This window comes from Vigna unguiculata, chromosome 7 (assembly GCF_037176805.1).
Source record: "Vigna unguiculata cultivar grain cowpea cultivar isolate G323 ecotype 2 chromosome 7, ASM3717680v1, whole genome shotgun sequence".
NCBI classification, from domain to species: domain Eukaryota; kingdom Viridiplantae; phylum Streptophyta; class Magnoliopsida; order Fabales; family Fabaceae; genus Vigna; species Vigna unguiculata.
The window spans coordinates 31472865-31492926 of NC_140798.1; the positions used below are offsets into that span (position 1 = coordinate 31472865).

General features: G+C 34.0%; 1 pseudogene across 15 annotated transcripts; it reads right to left on the reverse strand.

Moving 5' to 3' along the window:
- Positions 1–1134: 1134 nt before the first annotated feature.
- LOC114192303 (L-cysteine desulfhydrase pseudogene) lies at positions 1135–14895 on the reverse strand (annotated as a pseudogene). 15 transcript variants are annotated; one of them, XR_014996493.1, is made up of 6 exons: positions 13318–14895; positions 3561–3739; positions 3001–3055; positions 2696–2746; positions 2441–2515; positions 1135–1378 (listed from the first exon to the last, which is right to left on the reverse strand). The product of XR_014996493.1 is annotated as an L-cysteine desulfhydrase pseudogene, transcript variant X11 (transcript). The 15 variants fall into 15 exon arrangements; XR_003606090.2 differs by lacking the exon at positions 1135–1378 and adding an exon at positions 1613–2101 and having other exon boundaries at positions 2696–2738; XR_003606087.2 differs by lacking the exon at positions 1135–1378 and adding an exon at positions 1613–2101.
- Between the last annotated feature and the right edge of the window lie 5167 nt (positions 14896–20062).

Genomic DNA, 20062 nt, shown 5'->3' on the forward strand with positions numbered 1-20062 from the left:
CTAATTCTTGATGGGTACATGCATTTTATTTTATTTTGGTTTAAAATGTACATTGAGTTATATATCATATTGAAATGAAATGCATATGTACATATTGTTGTTAAAATAAAATATAGGAATATTGAGAATGTATTTTTTGAATATCATTTTCAGGTTCTTTTTTAAGTGTTGGGATCTGAAAATGTTAAATGATGAATGCGTGTGAGAGAGATTGAACAATATCTGAAGTAGTGCAATGATGATCAAACCGAGAAGAGAGACATAAATGAAGTGTGAAATGTTAAGAGAATAAATGTATCTTTTGAATATTTTAATCTGAATAAGTTGAATCATGAAAGCGTGTTGGAGATGAAACAATAAATGGAGTAGTTGAAATATCTAGACCAGTGCAATGATGATTATCTGGATCAGTACAATGATAATTATCTTGAGCAGTGCAAATAATAATGAAAAAATATTTATACAAAGGTGCACCATATTCGAATATCAGAAGAGATTAATGGATTATTTTAATATTTAAATCTCAATCAGTTGAATCATCAGAACACGTTGATTCCGAACAGTTCAAATTAATGGAGCAGTTCCATTATCTAGACAAGTGGTGCAATGATGATTCTCTGGAATAGTGCAAATAATAATTAAAAAAATTTATACATACATTTATTCAAATCTCGTATACATTATATAGATGTTATGCAAATACATTTCAAAATCTTGTCATTGGAAGTTGTACAGGATTTATTTAGTAATGATAACTTTAGATTTCCAATATGGTGCGATCTTTCGTATTTATTAAATCTTGGATTTTTGAACAATGATAAACTTTACATTAAATGATTTTGGTCCAAATATAAATCTTGCAAAACTGTAAATAGTTCTTATTATGATTTTGCATTTCTGAAAAGGAATTTTGGAAGGCTATTTGCGTAGGGAAACATGTTTATCAAATTATTTTAGAGTCCTATTTGCAAAATCTAATAATAAAATTAATCTACTTAATTTTGATGAATTGGATAATTGAATCTTAAAAAAAAATTAAAAGCAACGAAAAAATAATCGGTAGAAGTTTATTTTTATCGTTGTATTATTTATATTACATGAGAGAAATATAAAAGAGTCAATTTTAAACATAACTATAATCTTAAATATAATTTTACTCAAAAATTAGTTACAACATCTCAATCCTCAATTTAAACATAACTATAAAGTTCATTTATTTTGTAGAAATTACCCCGAGAGAAGAGAGAAAGAGAGAGGGATGGTTGGATAATTTGCCAACTGGGAAGATGCACACCTTCAAATGTTTAAAAAGCCCTGAGAATAAAGGCAAAGGTAGATGGAAAATGGAATGGTTGGTCTTGTGCTATTGCAAATAAACCTGACACAAAAAGCATTGAATAATAAATTGTGGGGTAAGGATTGTCTACATAATTTGTGGTAACTAAGGGAAAAACAATAATGATCCATCTTCAGATTATCCATGGTTCCACTCCATCGAAACAAACAGCAAACAAATAGCATAAATATTATAAATTCACTGTGCCAGGAATTAATGTATCCACATGGTATATTTTGATACCTGTGCCAGGAGTAAAATAAAAGTTAGGAGCAGTTGTAAAAAAATTTTCAGACATAACTCATATAATATCCGTGTCATAAAAAGGAGACCCAGTGAACATGCATCAGTGAAGATGAAAAATTGGTAAGTCAACACCTTTAAGGAAGTATAATCCCAATATACCAACTAACAAAAGTAAAATAAAATTGTTAAATATTAAAATTTTTCATGCGCTGGAATTGGCATGATGAGATAGCCAAACCACAGTCCTCCCCTTTCTTCTTTTCTCGCCTTTCCCAACCCCTCACTTTCTCTCTCTATATATACACCCAACACCATATCCATAAAATTATAACCTTGCAACATATCCCGGTCTCATCTATTAGAAGAGAAAAAAAAATGAGAGAATATTGGACCTCCCTAGCATCACTTTCTGGGTGTATTTACGTTCTATTGAACCACCTCCAAGAAGTGTGCCCCTGCCCCCTGAACCACATGTATGGACAAGGAGTCTCTGTCACACCACATAAGATTCCCTTCCACCTTGAAAAGAACAATGATATCAGTAAATAACTCTAGACTAATCCAACATGAGAGAAATAGTGAATTTTTTTGGTATCAAATTTAAGGACAAAACATATTAGAAAAGAATACCAAAATGAAATCATTTTTCTACCTAAATATGTTTACAAACAATTTGAATATCAAGTAACTGAACTAAAGTAAGTTAAATACCAGAAGTTATACCAGCTACCATCACCATCAAAAGTCCACAATTTGAAATCGATATATTATATGAAACATCTAAAGACATTATTAGAAAGCAAAAATTAACTACAGTAACAAATTAAATGCATATATTTTCAACTAAACCAAACTTACCCATAGGATATAAAACGTAAACATCAGATACGAAGTATCAAGATAATCTTCTTCTCCAGGTTTTGGTGTTAAAATCTATGAAAACAGTAAGTAAAGGTTAACAAAAGGAATTAGTAAAATTCATGATTTTGAGAAAAAAAAATTATACCACAAATACATATATAGGATTCTCATGAAAGAAAAACCCCATATTATGATAAGTATAACTTTAATCAGCTTGGAGAAAAATGAAGTTTGAAAGCATTACATACATACCAAGGACATACACTTCTTGCCCTCCAAATAATCTTGCAGGTACCTGGTTGACTGTAGTAGCGTTAGACAAAATCAAATTTGTTAATTAGTAACTCTTCCCTATTTCATATTCTTAAAGAGACTCCTAAGTAGATAAAATGAATAAGATTCTAGCCTATTTTTATTATATAACAATTGTAAATGACAACTAAAGTATATATTCAAAAGTTTTCAAATTTGTTAATAGTACAATAAAGATAATTAAAATGTATACCTATTAAAAGAACAATAACTTGGAATCATAGCTTAAAATATAGGCTACATACTCTTATGCAGAAGTTTTCTATCCATTGTCTTCCTAAAACTTCCAGTGCATGAAAGCTATCAAACAGGAAGAAGAATAACCAAGAAACAACAAAAAAAAAAGTTAAAAACTTTAAAATTTAATAATCTAAACACATGATAGAAACATTCAAAAACTATCTCCCAAAAAATTTTACTCTTCAAGTACATGAAAGCCATCAAACAGGAAGAAAAATAAAAATAAAAAGAACCAAGAAGCAACTAAAAAGATAAGAACTTTAACACAGAAAAAAAAAGCATTCATCAAATCAAACAATAAATTGTAAAATGTACCTTTACATGCTATTTTAACACCTAAATACCATATCCCTTATGAAATATATATAAAGCACAAACCTTTGACCAACACAAACCTTTAACAATAAGAACACATACAAATGTTAAAAACATCACACTAAAATACATACATGGTCTGGAGAAACCAAGCACCAAGCACCAAACACCAACGTCCAAAACTAAGAAAACACAAATACGAAATAGAAAGGGTTTTTCATAAAGGGTTTTCATAATAGCCAACACAAACCTTATTTTAATCAGAAAGGGTTTTCTTCTCTTCCCTTTCGAACCACTGCGGCCATAGAACCACGATCTCTCCACCATCATCGCTCACGAAAGGAACCACCACTGCTCATTGTCATCGTTTTCCTTTTCGTTGAAATGTGCAAACGCAGCAAACCCGTGTTGTGGCCGATGAAACGATTTCTGAAAGAAGATAATGCAAAAATAAGCACAAAAAATAAAGAAAAAAAAAATGAAACTAAAGGATAATGGAGGTGAAACTAAAGGAGTCTCAGTACGGCAAAGGTCTGGTAGTGGGCAATTTTAGGGATGGAGTCGATTATGGTAGAAGATGAGTGAACATGGTGGTCGCGCAGTGAAGTCGTCACCTCCGCTGACCGTGGAGGCTCGTTGGACTCTCGTCGGCGTTTGAGTGAATCAAGAAGAGATTTTCTCCAGTGTTGGTTGTAAAGTGGAGAAGATGAAGGAGTGATTGGAGAAGAGAATGAGAAAGATTGGTTTTGGGGAGAAAAAGAGATGGAAGGTGAGGGGTTCTATGCACGGAGATTGATAATTGGTTTTTTTGTGTTAAAAAGGAGATTGGGAATTTGAGTGGGTTGTGCAAATGCCAAAGGAGCGGGAAACCGATTTGGGAACGTCCATCAATCCTTTCATTGTTGTCCTATCAGTGCAGCAGAGTATGTAAAGGAAAGAAAAGACAGAAAATTTCAAATTGAGTCAAGAAGCCTAAAAGATGAATCTCAATTTACGGAGAGCGGGAAGAGTTAAAATGGTTAAAAGAGGAGAATGACAAAAAACCCAAAAAAATGGACTGGTGTCAAAAATTTAAATATGGGTATAAGGGTCTTTTCCAGAGGTGTTTGTTTTCATATATTTTAGACTTCGTTAAATTTAAAAAAGAGAAAAGCATAATATTTGAAGTCCCCCTATGAATAAGTATCGTAACAGTAGATAATTCGGCAGCTAAGTCATATACTTATAGTATATGAATAATAGGAACAGATCTAATAAATAAACTTGATCTTCTAAACAAAATAGTAATCATAAAATTGGCAAGATTATGGTAACAAAATAGAGCTGTCTTGTTGCTGTAATGTAAGATGGACATTTGTCCTGCTTCTTATGCTCAAGCCCTCCAAGGGATATAATCTGCATGCACTTTCCACATACATTTTTCGCATGTCACAAAAAATCCAAACATAACTCACCTCTTCATTTCTCTCTTTATGTGTTGTTTTCTAATACCTCGATCCAGAACCTCAGCATTTGTCAACCGAAAAAAGAGAGAAAATATATGTAGTCAAATACCAACAAGAAACCAGTTCACATTACAAATTGTAAAATCTTTTTTGGCTCCGTAAATACTTCTCCACTTCCCTACATTACGTAGTGCTCTTGTTGTTTGTAACATAAATGAAATCGCAATCATTTTATTGTCAATTCAACGAAGATAAGCCTTGGATAGTATATGAAAGTGTTGCGACTAAATTTCCTCGTCTCCACCCCAATGACTTGATTTTAATCTACTGTAAATAGGGTAAATACTGAAGAGGTGGGAAATAGGTTGCATCAAGAAAGAACAGATTCTAATTGTTCACCAAATAGAAACAAATGCCAAAATTTAATATCTTCTGCAATCAATAGTTGTTCCAAGTTTCCACAACACAAGTAAACTAGTGAAATACTAAACAAATAAAGACCGAGCTAGCCTGATAACCAGTCTCAACTCTGTGAATCTGTTAACTCGAGAGTCAAACAAAAGGACTCGCATAAGTCATACTAACAATCTCACACACAGAAAAAGAAGGAAAAAAAGGCCCCAGGAGATTCAGGCAAATGGAAAAAAAAAACACAAATCAAATAAATGCTCAAAGTGGAACTCAACAGGATGAACAAACAAAAGTTGAACTTAATCAAAACAAACACTTAAGAACTTTTAATCATGAAAATAAATGACAGATGAAGCTATTCCAACTTTTAACCACCATTAAGACCTAAATCAGTTATCAGAAGTAAAATCTCTTAACCCTTAACCCTGCTGCAGTCTTCAGCATCATAACAATCTTTTTAGCCAAAAATAGATACGAGGTGATGTTTAGTTGAAACATTCAACATCTAACGTAAGAGTCAATGTTAGAACACATTTCTCCAAATTGGCAATCCAAATAAAATAGGTTGAACTTACACAATAGATGGGCCTATAAACGCAATAGGAGTATGTGCCTTCCGTATCAGAATCTGAGAATCATACTTCACCAACTAAATCCAAATGTTCATAAACTTATAACAATTATATGATTTTATGGAAACTCAAACATTTGGACTACGTAAAACTAAAAACCAAACTATTTAAGGATTCAAAGATAAACTGTTTCCTAGGTATGAGACAATTGTAAACAATAGAAAGGCACATCTTTGGCATTAATATTGGCACTAATTAGCCCACCCCTTCAAAATTTATTGGAAGGTAAAAGATAAAAATTGCAGAGAACAGTAATTCAAGTGTCAAAAGAAAAGACTAAATAATTTTTGAATGGATATTTTATGCCTCTTTCTGAACAAAGAAAATACAAAAGTTACTAACCTGTTCTGCATCACTTTATATGCCTCAGCCATGCACTTTTTTGCTCCTTTAAAGCACTATTCGCCATTTTTTGTACTTCTTATTTTTCAATATTAATTAACCATCTCCACTCAACGCATTCCTACACACTAAGCTTTGCTGTTGACTTTACTCCAAAAATTAATAGGGGTAGAGAATAACCCATTCTCTTACAACCCGATTTGGTGCCATGATCAAGTCAAAAAATGTCCAGTGAGAAGCACAATAATAGCTGAGAAAGCAGATTTTTATTTAGTGAAATAAAAGTTTGGTTGACAAGCAAATAAATAGACAGGTACAATAAAAAGACTTGCCAATGGGAACTGTGTCTATGCAATACATCAAGAGATTTCCACTTTTAATAACAAGATAAATTTCATATATTTGAGGGCAAAAAATTTTCCATATTTTTCTTGGAATCACAATATATAGTATTAACAAAGTTGCTCAGTAACCTGCAATTTCAGACTGAAACAAACATAAGCTGTGCGCACGATAATCATACATGGCCAGTTGGCCACAGTTCTAAGCGGGACCTGTGTCTATGCAATACATCAAGAGATTTCCACTTTCAATATCAAGATAAATTTCATATATTTGAGGCAAAAAAAATTTCATATTTTTCTTGGAATCACAATATATAGTATTAACAAAGTTGACTAAGTAACCTGAAATTTCAGACTGAAACAAAGTTAACATAAGCTGTTCGCACGATAATCATACATGGCCAGTTGGCCACAGTCCTAGGTTCTGGCTACAAGATCCTGGTATCCAACATCATTATTTACACCTATCATCAATATTTACTTTAAGGTGAATAACCTAAGTATCTCATATCATTTGGCAAATATCCAATTATTATAATCACATAATTCAGCTTTTATATTTTTCTACTTATGTTTGTCAGATCAACAGTCTCGATAGTTAAATCTCTGCAGCTCAGTATTTCAACAACTGAGACGCAGCTTTCCAGTAGCGGGTTACTTTAAGAAGTGAAGCCCTAAATAGTAAAAAACTAATCAAACGCTTCCACGTTTCCATGTTCCATAGATCAAATATCACAATAGACATTGAGATCATTTGAAGCGTTGCCAAGAGTTTTACTCTCAGCCTGTAATCCCATGGGGAGGAATGGGTGTTAAAAACTAAATAGCACAGATACTGACAAGGACACTAGACACAACATGAACACGACGTAATTTCAAAATGTAAGACACAACGACACATACACATTGCATCATTATGAATTATTTAAATTGACAATCAAGATTTGTATATTCAAAATCATCTATAAATAAGGTTAGTCAAATATAACAAATGAATCTAAACATATAGTCACCTATTACAAAAATGAATCTAATCCATCTATCAAATATCCAAAAAGCAGAAAGAGGATATAATTTATTTAAGAGATTTCATCCCCCTTGTGATCATCACCATTGAAAAAAAACACTTTAGTCAAAGATTCATTTAAAAAAAAATTAACAACTTCAAAAAATTTCACATTATAAAAGATATGATAAGAGAATAAATAAAAACATTCCTTGCAATACATATACAATCTAAATATTCTTGATTATACAGGATCAATTCCTTATATCTACAATCATAATACAAACTTACACAATAAGTTTGAGTTTCAGAAAATCACTATACTTTTCCTTATTAATATTGTGTTGAAGGCATGTCAGAATTATGTCAGACCTAAAAAAATGTTCTTTTAATTGGACACTTCACTACTGTGTCATACAAGTGTTTTTGTCCAATACATGTCGAACACAAGGACACACCATTTAAGAGGTGACACAGGTTAGAAACCTCTCCATGTGGAGTACTTTTGATGTAGAGGAGTTTGAAATGAACTAGAATAATTTGTAAGACATGGATAGAGATGAACAGCACTTTAGTAAATTGTCTCCTGGCATTTTTTTTTTTAAATTCACTTTATATTCCTGTTTTTCAGAATGCACAGAAAACTCCTTGACTGTTTTTATTCCTTAACTTATTGGTGATGCGCCTCGAGTTGGGTCTAGTTGAGGAGTTTACACAGGTCACAGAAAGACATGGATACGTGGTCACACAGGTTACAAATTATAAGAGTAGCCTGGCTAGCTTTAGCCCAAACACCCACCCCTAGTCACAAATGTTAAAAGGGATAATATTTCTTGAAAGTTGGAAAACAAAAATTGTGGTTGCTATTGTAGTTTGTACTTCTATAAAATGTATTGCATAGAGAGGTCTTAGGCGATTTGCAATAGATTGAAGGAAAACTTACTGTTATTGTTGTTTTGAGTGTTTGCAGTCATGCAAGATTGTCTTAAGAAACCATGAGCTACGAAGCACTAACACTTCAATTTGCTTCTAATGCATTTGTACCTACTATGTATCTGATATTGATACTTCACCAATGCAAATAGGTGAAGTATCCAAACCTATGAAGCACCAATCCTTCAATTTGCTTCACATATCAAATACTAATATTCTTAAGCACTTCACCAATATGCACTAATAAAATCATCATTTTGTGAAAATCTAATACATATGGAACACATAAAAATGCATAATATATAAATATATATAAATATACTCACAAATTAGCTTGTAAGGTGATACATGTCTTCCACTTGTATATTATAATTTACCCACATCTTTTGTCAACATTCAACCTTTAAGAAGCACCCTCATGCCAAAGATTGAACACCTTGAATATGAAATTAAATATTTACGAGTGGTCGGAGATAATGACCAACCGTGAGTGATATGATAGGTCCAACAACAATTGCTAAAAATAAGGGGGGAAAGGAAAAACTAGGTTGAGCAACAAACACTTGATGTAAATTGTTAGATCAAATGTTTATTACTGGGCCAAAAGTTATAGCTAATAGTCAGAACACATTTTTTTTCTAGCATAACAGCTCAAGCGTCACGAATCAATTGTGACTTGGTCCACCTAATCTTTGTCATAGGACAAATGATGCACCCAACAACAGTCTCCGCCTCACTAATTGTCCTGCGGGGAATTGAACTCTCTGATTGAGACTCAGCCCATCTAGCATATGCCACAAACAATTGATGCAATCTATAACAATCTCTCTCTCGATAATTGTCCTACTAGGAATCAAACTCGTGACCTTGATTTTGATATCAATTGTTAGATCAATCTCCTACCACAAGGCCAAAAGCTATAGCTAATCACAAGAGCACAACTTTTTCTACTTAAGAGTGTAATTGCCCAAGCACCATGATTCGATTGTAACTTATCCCACCTAACCTCTCACATAAACACAAATTCCACGCAAAAGAGCTTTACAAATAACCATCTTCAATATCTTCTTAAAATGTGAGTTTGAAACTAACATAAACCTACAAACCAATTTGTAAAATTAGGGGGGCCTCTCACTTGCATATTATATTATAATTTCACCATATCTTTAGTCAATATGAGATCTCCAACGAAAAACTTGTCCCTTAAAGAACCTAAACTGGAAATTGTTCCATCTACGAATGATTTCAACAAAAAAATTGAGATTGAACCACGGTAGTAAGTATCGTACGATTCACGATACAAAACAATTCAACAGCTCCACGATACGAATCGTTTGATGAATCGTTTTTGTTCATGTATCGTGTTCGTATTGTACGATTCGGACTTCGTATCGTACGATTCGGACTTCGAATCGCATGAATCGTTCTGAATCGATCCGAATCGTAGCATTCACCGACACAAATGTTCCTCACAATGACACCTCTCACGACCGCGATTCTTGCTGCAACACCTCTTGCGATGGCGTCGGCGGCCTCTCTCACGGTGGCGCCTCTTGCCGTGGTGTCTCTCACTACCCCGCGATGAGAGAGAAGTCAACAGACCTTGGCGGCAGCAACTCACATGGCATCATCGTATCTGACGGTGGCATAGCCTCAAAGATAGTCTTGTGCATATGAAAGACAGAAAACCCTAGGATTTTTAGTGGGTTGGAATTGGGCCTGTTTTAACCTAAATTTTAGCCCATTTGTTTAAAATATCTTAAAATCCAATAAGTAAATGGTAACTTCCACTAAAGTTATTGCATCCCAGAAAAAAAAGTGACTAAAGTTACTACTTCATCCCTAAAAAAGTTACTCTAGAAACTGTCACTACATCCAAAAACTTAAAAAAAGATAACTTTCAAAATGTTTACGAATCGTACGATTCACGATACGAGACGATTCACGATACAATAAATCAGCTCTCTGATACACGATACGATTCACGATTCAACTACCATGGACTGAACTAATATTCATATATCTAACTAATATGAAGTAATTTATGATAACCATGATATATATATATATATATATATATATATATATACATACATATATACATATTGTATTTTATTTTAGTAATGTCAAACAAGTATGCTATTAATTTGGAGTTGTAGAATTACAATTATATATTTATCATGTCTTTTCAAATTTGAAATATGTATCCTACACATCATGTCCTATATACTTTTAGAATAATCAAATTGTTGTATAGAATACATAGACATATCATATCGATGCATCATGCACCATGAGTTATCTCATTCCATGTCAAGTGTATGTTGTATTGAACAAAGTTTGTAACTTGCCAATAGTAAAGAGGTTAGACCTAGAAAAATGAAATTATAAATGACTCTATCAAGCATAAAAAGTTGTTACAATCAGATTCTTCCTGTTTTCATCAACAAAGAGTATTAAATTACATAGAGATGGTTTTATTCTTTGTTATATGAGAATATTGAGAAATTTTTCTTCAAGCAATATAGTAATTGCAATTATCCTCAATGGATATATCTTCAACTCAAGCGTAATCCATTGTCAATCTAAAAAGCTTGTTGCTTCATTATCATAGCTGACTGGCTGCAATGGAGTATAAACACCAATGTCGTAAAAACCTTCATTGTCGTTAAGCATCATGTCATTCTTTTCATTCAACTATTAGAAAGTTAAGAGTAAGCGTAATAAAATTATAGTGACTTTGCTTTAAACCAGCTTTGGAAGAAGCTCCAAGTAGGTGCTGCACAATTATGCAGACAGATCACGGTTCTCCATAATTATGCAAATCAAGGTGCATGTAAGCAAATACACCATGACCAGAATATGAGATTTGAATGTATTTTTTTATGTAACATTGTTCACCAATACAGACAAATATACATGTATTATGTCAAATGCGTTATCAAACAAATTAAAATAACTATGGAATTAAAACAAAAATAAGTACATTTAACAACAGGATGATACTCAGCCTGTCATGAGACAACAGTAAAGTTGGAACACGGTAAAAAATGAACCTGCTTCTAAATCTCTTTTAAATCAAAATCCTTAAGAAAAGGAAGATTAATATGCTCATTCAAATAATAATGATATTATTACGACAGTGTCAATTAGTGGGTTAAAGAATTGAAAAAATAAAATCACCTGCTAAACTTTACTGTCAAAATTGAACTTTGCTTACTTGTAAGATGTTTTTCTTATGACCTTCGTAGCTTGACATTTACTGGAAAACTCTGATGTCAAAATTGAACTATGCGTACTTGTAAGTTGTTTTTTTTATGACTTTGTAGCTTGAAATTATGCATGCACAAATTAAGTAGAGTAAGCATGCTCAAATTATCCATCAAACGACTAAAATGTTGTCACTATTATTCATAGGATCTTATGAGATTCATTTCTATTATTCCTATGAAATTTGTGAATATTATCTAAAATGTCATCTAATGGAATTATGGAACTATAATTGTGTGCTTTCAAAGGTAGATAAGAAGGTTGTCCTTGAGCATTTTGATTGGCAGGAGAATAAAGTTGACACATTAAGAAAAGTAGCATTTGAGCTCCAAGATTTGTGCAAAACCGAAGTTTCATCCAATCACAGAAGCTACACACCAATCACCCCGCTTACATTGTGCTCAAAGCCTTCGCCAGCTTCAACAACAATGCACCATCATTGTCATGGCGGTGCACATGAGAACCAAAAACAGGAATACTTACACAAAGAAAGTAAGGTCTTGGATTTTAGTTGTGGGTAGCCAGATTCGGGAGTTAAGTGAGAGGACACTTTCTGTTTTACAAAAGTGGAGTAGCACAATTTCATTATTCAACCAATAATCATAATCTGTTACTTAATGTCATTTTCTTAAGAGGGTAAAAGTAATGCAAAATAATGGATTTGTATAAGATGAAATTCGAATAAAACACAAACGGAATGAGTATAATTTACTCTTTTACTTTTTATTATAAAAAACTGAAATAGAACAAAAATCACAAAAATTGAGAGGATTGGACAAAAGTACACAACAGAAAAAAACCAAGAAAAAGAAAATTTTGATGGAACAGAGCTGCTCAAACCCTTGACAATTGTTATGAAGTTTCATGTAGGATCCTCATGGACCTAGAAATAGAAACAATCCTTCTTGTGACCCATGGTGAAAGCAAGATGCAGCCTCTCAATTAGTGGACCTCACCAACAACTATTATAATCTATTATAATCCCCGAATAAAGACTATCTAATACTTAAAAGGAGCAAAGAGTAATTACGCGATATGACAAATTGACATCATTGCGTCTGTGAGGCAGCAGCTCCAATGAATTATTTAGTCATAGCATAGTCACAGCATACATTGGAATGTAAGGCAGCCACGTGTTAGTTTAACACAATCTGTGACCAGGGTTGAACAAAGTTAAAATAAAGAATGCAGGAAAAAAAAAAAACAAATGAAACACGAAGGGTACCATATGCGAGTACAAAAGACGGCGAATCCACCCTCAAATTTGAAAAAATAAGGTATAGTACTAAATATCTCCACCATTAAGCCAGGCTAATCATTTGGTTTTGTGAGACACTTACATTAGTTCCTTACTATTATAACTTATACAAATATATTTATAAAGCATACCCTATATAAATTGGGGCCGTAGTAGAAAATACTGAGATCAAAGCTATCGAATTGCACTACGAAGCTAAATTGCAAATTATCTGAGAGTAGGAATACTTCTTCAGTTATGAGATATTCAAGACTAGAACAACTAGAGAATGCAGAACAACAACAACAGCATCATGCTCATAAAATGTAACTGAAGATACATCTAACTCAAAATTCTAAGCCGGCCAGGAATGAGTAAAACGTATACCTCTTTATTTCTCTTTTTGCAAATCACTCCGTAGGAAGCCCGCTGCAAATTTTTCCATCCTCCAAAAGCTGATTAATCGCTGTTTTAAGCTTCTGATAATCATCAACAGTATTATAAACTTGATGAGATATCCGGACATAACCTGTTATATACCCATTCTTGTCCCTGGGATCCCTATCATCATTCCTCAAAACCTGGTAATATACAGGAACCTCAATTGCATGATAGACCCTTAGGTACGACCTTAACCGCAAGGCATCATCATCACTCATCACACAGAGCTTAGAAGGCAACCCCACCATAATCATGCTAGCGCACATCACAGGAGGCGACCCTAGAATCGTTCCCCAAGACTCCGCTAACATGGTCCCCATTTTCACTACCTCATCATGGTTCCTCTGCATGATCCCCGCAATCCCACCCTCGAACCGATTCACGAATTCCAAAATCGACGGCACAACAAGTTGGGGGCTATAGTCCCGCATCCCAACCCATGCACTCTCAACCGGTAACCCCTTTCCGTACTCCTGGGAAACGATAGGGTGGTGCACGTCGTTTGAATTCTCTTTACAGTATAAAAAAGCCACCGAAGGCGGAGAGAAAAACCACTTATACAAATTGCTCACGTAAAAATCAGCCCCAATTTCCTTCACGTCCACGGGCAAGCTTCCAATGGCGTGGGCGCCGTCCACGAAAACCTGTTCCACTCCTTGCTCTCTGCAAACCTTAATCAATTCGCGAACGGGGAGAACCACCGAAGGCATCGACGTTACGTGATCGATTATCGCTAACCTAACTCTTCCGCCGTTGAGTTTACCTTTCTCAATGCCTTTCTTGAACTCGCTTACGATTTCCTCGTCGGAACGCACCGGGAACGGGAGCTGGACCTCGACGACGGTGCCACCAATCGGAGTCACGTAGGCTTCGATGGACTTCTTTACGGCCTGGTAGGCACAGTGGAACATTATGACAGAGTCCTCTCGGCGAAAATGTCCGTGCACGAAGCGGCGGCCGATCTGCTGGAGGACGATGGCGGCGGCCGTGGTGGCGTTGTCGACGAGTGAGACGCGGTCGATGTGGTCGGCATTGATTAGGTCTGCGACTATGGCGCGCGATTCCAGGATGCCGCCGCGGAGCACGTTAAAGAAGAAGTCGTCGGGCTGCTGGAGAAAGCGGAGCTGCCATGCGGACTGCGCGGCGAGAACGGAGCGCGGGCAGCTCCCGAAGCTGCCGTTATTGATCCTAGCGACGCCACGTTGGTGGTGGGAGAATTCCTCGCGAATCTCGGAGTCAGAAATGGAGTGGGCGAGTTTGGGTTTCTTGGCGGCGCGATGGTTGGGCTCTACGGCGCCGTTTCGGTGGATTTGGTTATCCATGGAGGGGTTTGGGATGGGGTTATGGGATTGTGGAAGAGTGGTCATTGTTTGATTAATCGGAGGGTTTGAAGTTGGAGATAGCATCGCTGGGGTGAACAACTGGAGACTGAAGTGGAGAGTAGAGCGGTGAAGTTTGTCGTTCCTTTGCTCTTTTTTTCCTTCTTTTTCTTTTTTTCTAATTTTGTTTTTGACTACTAAGATTGCGTTGCCTTGCGTCCCTTCTTTTATATATTTTAAGAAGAAAAAGAGACGACCATAGCGTCTGCGTTTTGGTCTTCTGTTCCTGTGGCAGACCTATTTGGGACTTTTTTTTATTACATTTTACATATTCAGGGTTTGCAATGTGCAAAGAGTTACTCCTTTAAGATTACATCAACAAAGATTTTATTCAACTTTTAATAATCACCTTATTATGTAGTAGTTTCTCGTTCAAAACTGGAGTTCGTCGTCTAAACGACAACTCGTACAAGTACTTATCTAGGAGGATTTTTTATACTCTCGCTTAGGCGAAACCCACTCACTTGGGCGAGAATATCAGATTTCCTCCACTGTTCAGGCACGCCAACACAAAGATTCATCAAGAGCAATGCATAGTATATGTTCATATCATTTTAAACACCATACAATCACCAAAAGCACGAAACAGAGCTAAAAAACAAACAAGATGCGTTAAAAGCACGAAACCCTAGCTTCCCTTACGTAGATAGATGCTAGTGGAAGAGCACAGGTGTCCAACAGAGTTTTACTACAGCTCCAGGAACAGAGTTGCGAGCTGGGAATACTAACACCAGAACCTAAACACGAGGTTACCACAAAGAATAAGCTGGAGAATAAAGAGTATGAGTCGAGAACTAACTTACGTGGATTAGGAATGGAGTTTGCTAGCTTGACACGAAATGGGATCAAACCCTAACAGAGCTCATTGTTGCTATTTTATGAGGGAGGAGGGGAATTGTTTTCTAAAAAGTGGTAAAATGAGAGGGTTAGGACTGGTTTAGGGGTTTTTGGTACCTTACGAGTCAACCTTAGGTCCAACAAATTAGGGTAGGCCTTTAATCTCTTAGGACAGAAAATAAGTGAGCCTTGCATTACACATGTTATACTTTTAATAAAATGGCATTTGCATTGCTTTAAATTTTAGATAGACATTCATGTTTTCATAAAAATATCTATTTTTATCATATTTTAGTAAAGTTATATTTGTCTTTTGATTTTATGTTAAAATTACATATTGATTAAAGCTAAAATAAAATTAGTAAAAATTTAAAGGGAAAAATATGTTTTTGGTCCCTCAAGTTTGATCCAAATTTGAAAATGATCCATGGTCGAAACTTGGTCATTGTTCGGTCCTTGTACTTTCAAAATCATTGTTTTTAGTCTCTATTGTTGGACGACGTTAAAAATAACAAACGGCATGCCATATGCTATTTAATTTTTTTTGTAAAAAAAAATCAGCGTTGGCCTAGTTGACTCTTTTTACAAAAACTGAAAAAAATATGTTTTTGGTCCCTGAAATTTGAACTTAATTTGCATGTGCAGGGACCAAAGAGTAATCATTTTTAGATATTGATATGCATACTATTGTAATGACAATGGAACATTTATACAATTTGAAAATAGAATGTGGATTATAAGTTAAAACTTTATTTTGAGATATTCTACTATCTCTTCTATTACATATGGTTGCGGCATGAGTAGGATAAGATTTGAATAATTCATTTGTTAACTTATTAATGAAATAAAAAAAAAATCAAAGTTGAATATTTATATTCTTTTATGTTGAGTTTAATTCAATTCATCACCACTGCAATACATGAAAGACGGGGCTTGTTGGGAATCTCATAGAAGAGTGGATGAAAGCCAATATCATTTTGATGGTGGTAGTTGTTCTGATCTAGGTCTATTCATTGCATGCAGTGCCTTCAAAGGGGGTTGGGTTTGATCTTTCTTTCTTCCACTCAAGGTTTCTTTAAGTTGCTATCCTCTTTTTTTATTTTAATTTTAAATTGATCTTCATAATTTCTTATTCCTTTTTCACTTAATGTGTGTATATTCCTTGGTGGGTTTCTCTTTAGGAGTATAAAAAGTAATGAGAAGTGATAAAGGAAGAATTCTTCCAAGTTAATTTTCTGCCTGAGAGTAGTATTTGCTAAAATATAGCCATTAAAATGTTAGTTCCATAACCAACTTTTGTTGCTCTATTATATATCTGATAATGTCACCAATGCTTTGGGCTGTTACCTACTCTGCTTGGAAGAATTGGCTCAAAATGTCAGGAATTAACTTAATAACTTGTTCATGTGAAGTGTGTAAAAGACCAAAGGTAAGATCATTTTGTCCACACGTGGAGTTACAATAATGGATCCTAAATATGAAATGATATGAAATGATGGACATTCGCATAGATAAAAGGTAGCTATACCTTTTCAACCATTCATCCTTGCAAGTAACGTAAGACAAATACATTATGTGTGTCAATATTCTGCATCAATAAAGGATATACAAGGTTGGTGTGTTGCAATCAAAACTAAAAGAAGTTGCATAAAAATTATTGATATGAAGATGATGTTCTTTACCAAATAGATGAAATATAACATGAAATCAAGTAATTGAAGTTGAAGGTATTTTAAGATTAGCACTCACAAATTCATCTTGTAGAAGTATATGAAAAGGATGAAGAGTTTGAAGATAATGCTCCAAAAGATGACAATGAGGAGGATGAGTTTTAAAATTATGAACTTGAAGAACATATGGAAGGAGATGGACTTAAAGATAATGATTTTGAAGTAGATAATGAAAAAGAAGAATTTGAAGAAAATGATCGGTAAGAAGACAATGAGAATTATTGGTTAGAATTTTTTATTCTTTTTAAGTTTAAAATCAAAGTAAACTCCACCACTTATATACTCACTTGACAATTTTTAAATATTATATTATAAAAAAATTCAATTGATTGTACTCAGGAGAGATTGAAGAAATTATTTTCTTTTATAGATGATATATTTTTTCTCATGCTACTCATGTTATATCAAATCAATCATATATTCATATATTCATATGATAAGATAAAATAAAATATATTGATATGATAAGATAAAATAAAATATGTAACAGGATTATAACCTATGTTTACAACTAGTTAAAATTGAAAAAAGATATATTTGTTTTAATTAATTCAAAATTATATATTTGTTTGATTTATTATGATATTTTGATAAATTATTTTTTATAAAATTTATAACAAAATTTATTTTTCAATACACATCAATTTTTTTAAAATTATATCAACCATTTTTAAATTATCTGGCTCGGCGGGATTGTGAGTGGGTTGGTCAGGTTCCACGTTTTCTTGGATTGAAGGTTGGCCTCATTCAGCGTATGTCTCGTATTTCATTTCTTCCCTCTCCTCTTTATGTTTGTATTCTCTCTATCTACATCGATATTCATCCATCGTTAGTCAGTTGGAGTTGGTTGTCGGCCTACCTTGGTAAACTTCTTCGTAAGCACTTTTGGAGGAAGAAAATAAGAAGAAAAAAAAAATGAATTTCTTCATAAGCAAAAATTAGTTTATGGACAACTTAAGAATTTGACTTTAGAGAAATAAAGATGAGAGCGATTATTTATGCATAAATTAATTTTAACTTATGAAGAAATTAATTTCTTCTTCTAGAAGTTCTCATGGAGACGTTTATGCAAAAGGCGTCGTGTTTCAAACTTTTGTTTTGCTTTGTTTCCCTCCACTCCGTTTTCATTTCTGAATAAATGTCGATTCATTCCTGACTTAATTTGTTCTTGGTTTTTGTTTAGGATTTATATATTTCTTTTCTATTACTCTTGTTATCAACTGAGCTTCTTTAATATGCAAACCATTTTAAATCTATTCATTTGTTGCCGTCTAACACATGATACATTTGTTGGCAGAGAATATGACAAGTCAACAAAGAAAGGAAAATTACTCATGTGATATAACATATGTCACTAATAGTGAGCTTGGTTTTGATTATTTGAGAGACAATCTTGCCACGGAAAGTAATTTTTCCTTTATATATTTCTTGCAATATGCTTTTTAAATTTTGATTTCCACCCTTTGAACAACGTACAGTGTCGAAGATCTTGTCGTAAGGGGTTTCAATCACTGTATCATTGATGAGGTTGATCCAATTCTTATTGATGAAGCTAGAACACCACTTATTATATCAGGACCCGCAGAGAAACCCACTGATCATTCTTACAAGGCTGCAAAGATTGCAGAAGCATTTGAGCGAGACATACATTACACCGTAAGTCTACTATATTATGTTCACATTTTGAAATTTAATGTATTATGTTTATCAGGTGTTTCTCTATTGACACCTTCTCTGATCACTGTAAGCAAGTGTGGTACTTTATGTTTATAAAAGTCTCGACAAGGGCTTTTCTAAGGCAAGATGAATCATGGTTTTTCAGGCTAAGGGCTTGTAATGAGCTATAGAACAATGAAAGGGTATACAGGTTCAAAATGGGCTATCAACGAAAACAGTCCAAGGTAGGCTCATTTGGCTATAGGCTCATCTGGCTGTAGGCTCATCTGGCTGTAGGCTCATTGGAAAAAAATTGCCTAAATCATATCCAAACATGCGTGTGAATCAGAAAAGCATCAGAAAGAGTCAAGCCAAGGCCACTATGCAAGCATTCAAGAGGCATATATCACACAACAAAGAACAGAGAGTGACTCAAATGTAAAACTAATTAAGGATCTTTAAGAGTTATGATTCTCACTCGATAAAACATAATAGAGCACTAACCTTGATCCATGGGAGATCCTATGAATATGCGTTCTTCAAATTTGTAATCTTGTGTGCTCTTCAATCACCGTTTCTCAATCTATCTATTTGCCTTTCTTTCTCTTCTCACACGTTCTTGATGGGTTACTGTGAAAAGAACCTTATGGCCAGAGACAGAACCCCAATTCCTTTTATACCAACGTCCATCAAGTTGGTTTTATTTTATCTTTATCTTTATTTTATTTTATTATCACTTCTCATAATAATAACCAATAAGTCTTTATATTTTTATTAAATCACAATTGGTCCCATCATAATATTTCAAATGAGTCACTAATAGAATTAATTCATCAATTAATTCTAACATTCTCCCACTTGACTCATATGATGTCATAACATTATGTGATTTAATACATAAACATAATGCGCAATAAAAGATCTTGCATAAATTGGTTCCATCATTATTCATAATTAAAGATACAGAAATAATAAGAGTCATGGCGATCACACATCATTTGATCGACATGATCCCTTCCATGTACTACTATATCATCCATTTCTCCTTAATATGACCTTAAAAACGAGAAGTCCATAATGAATTCAAAC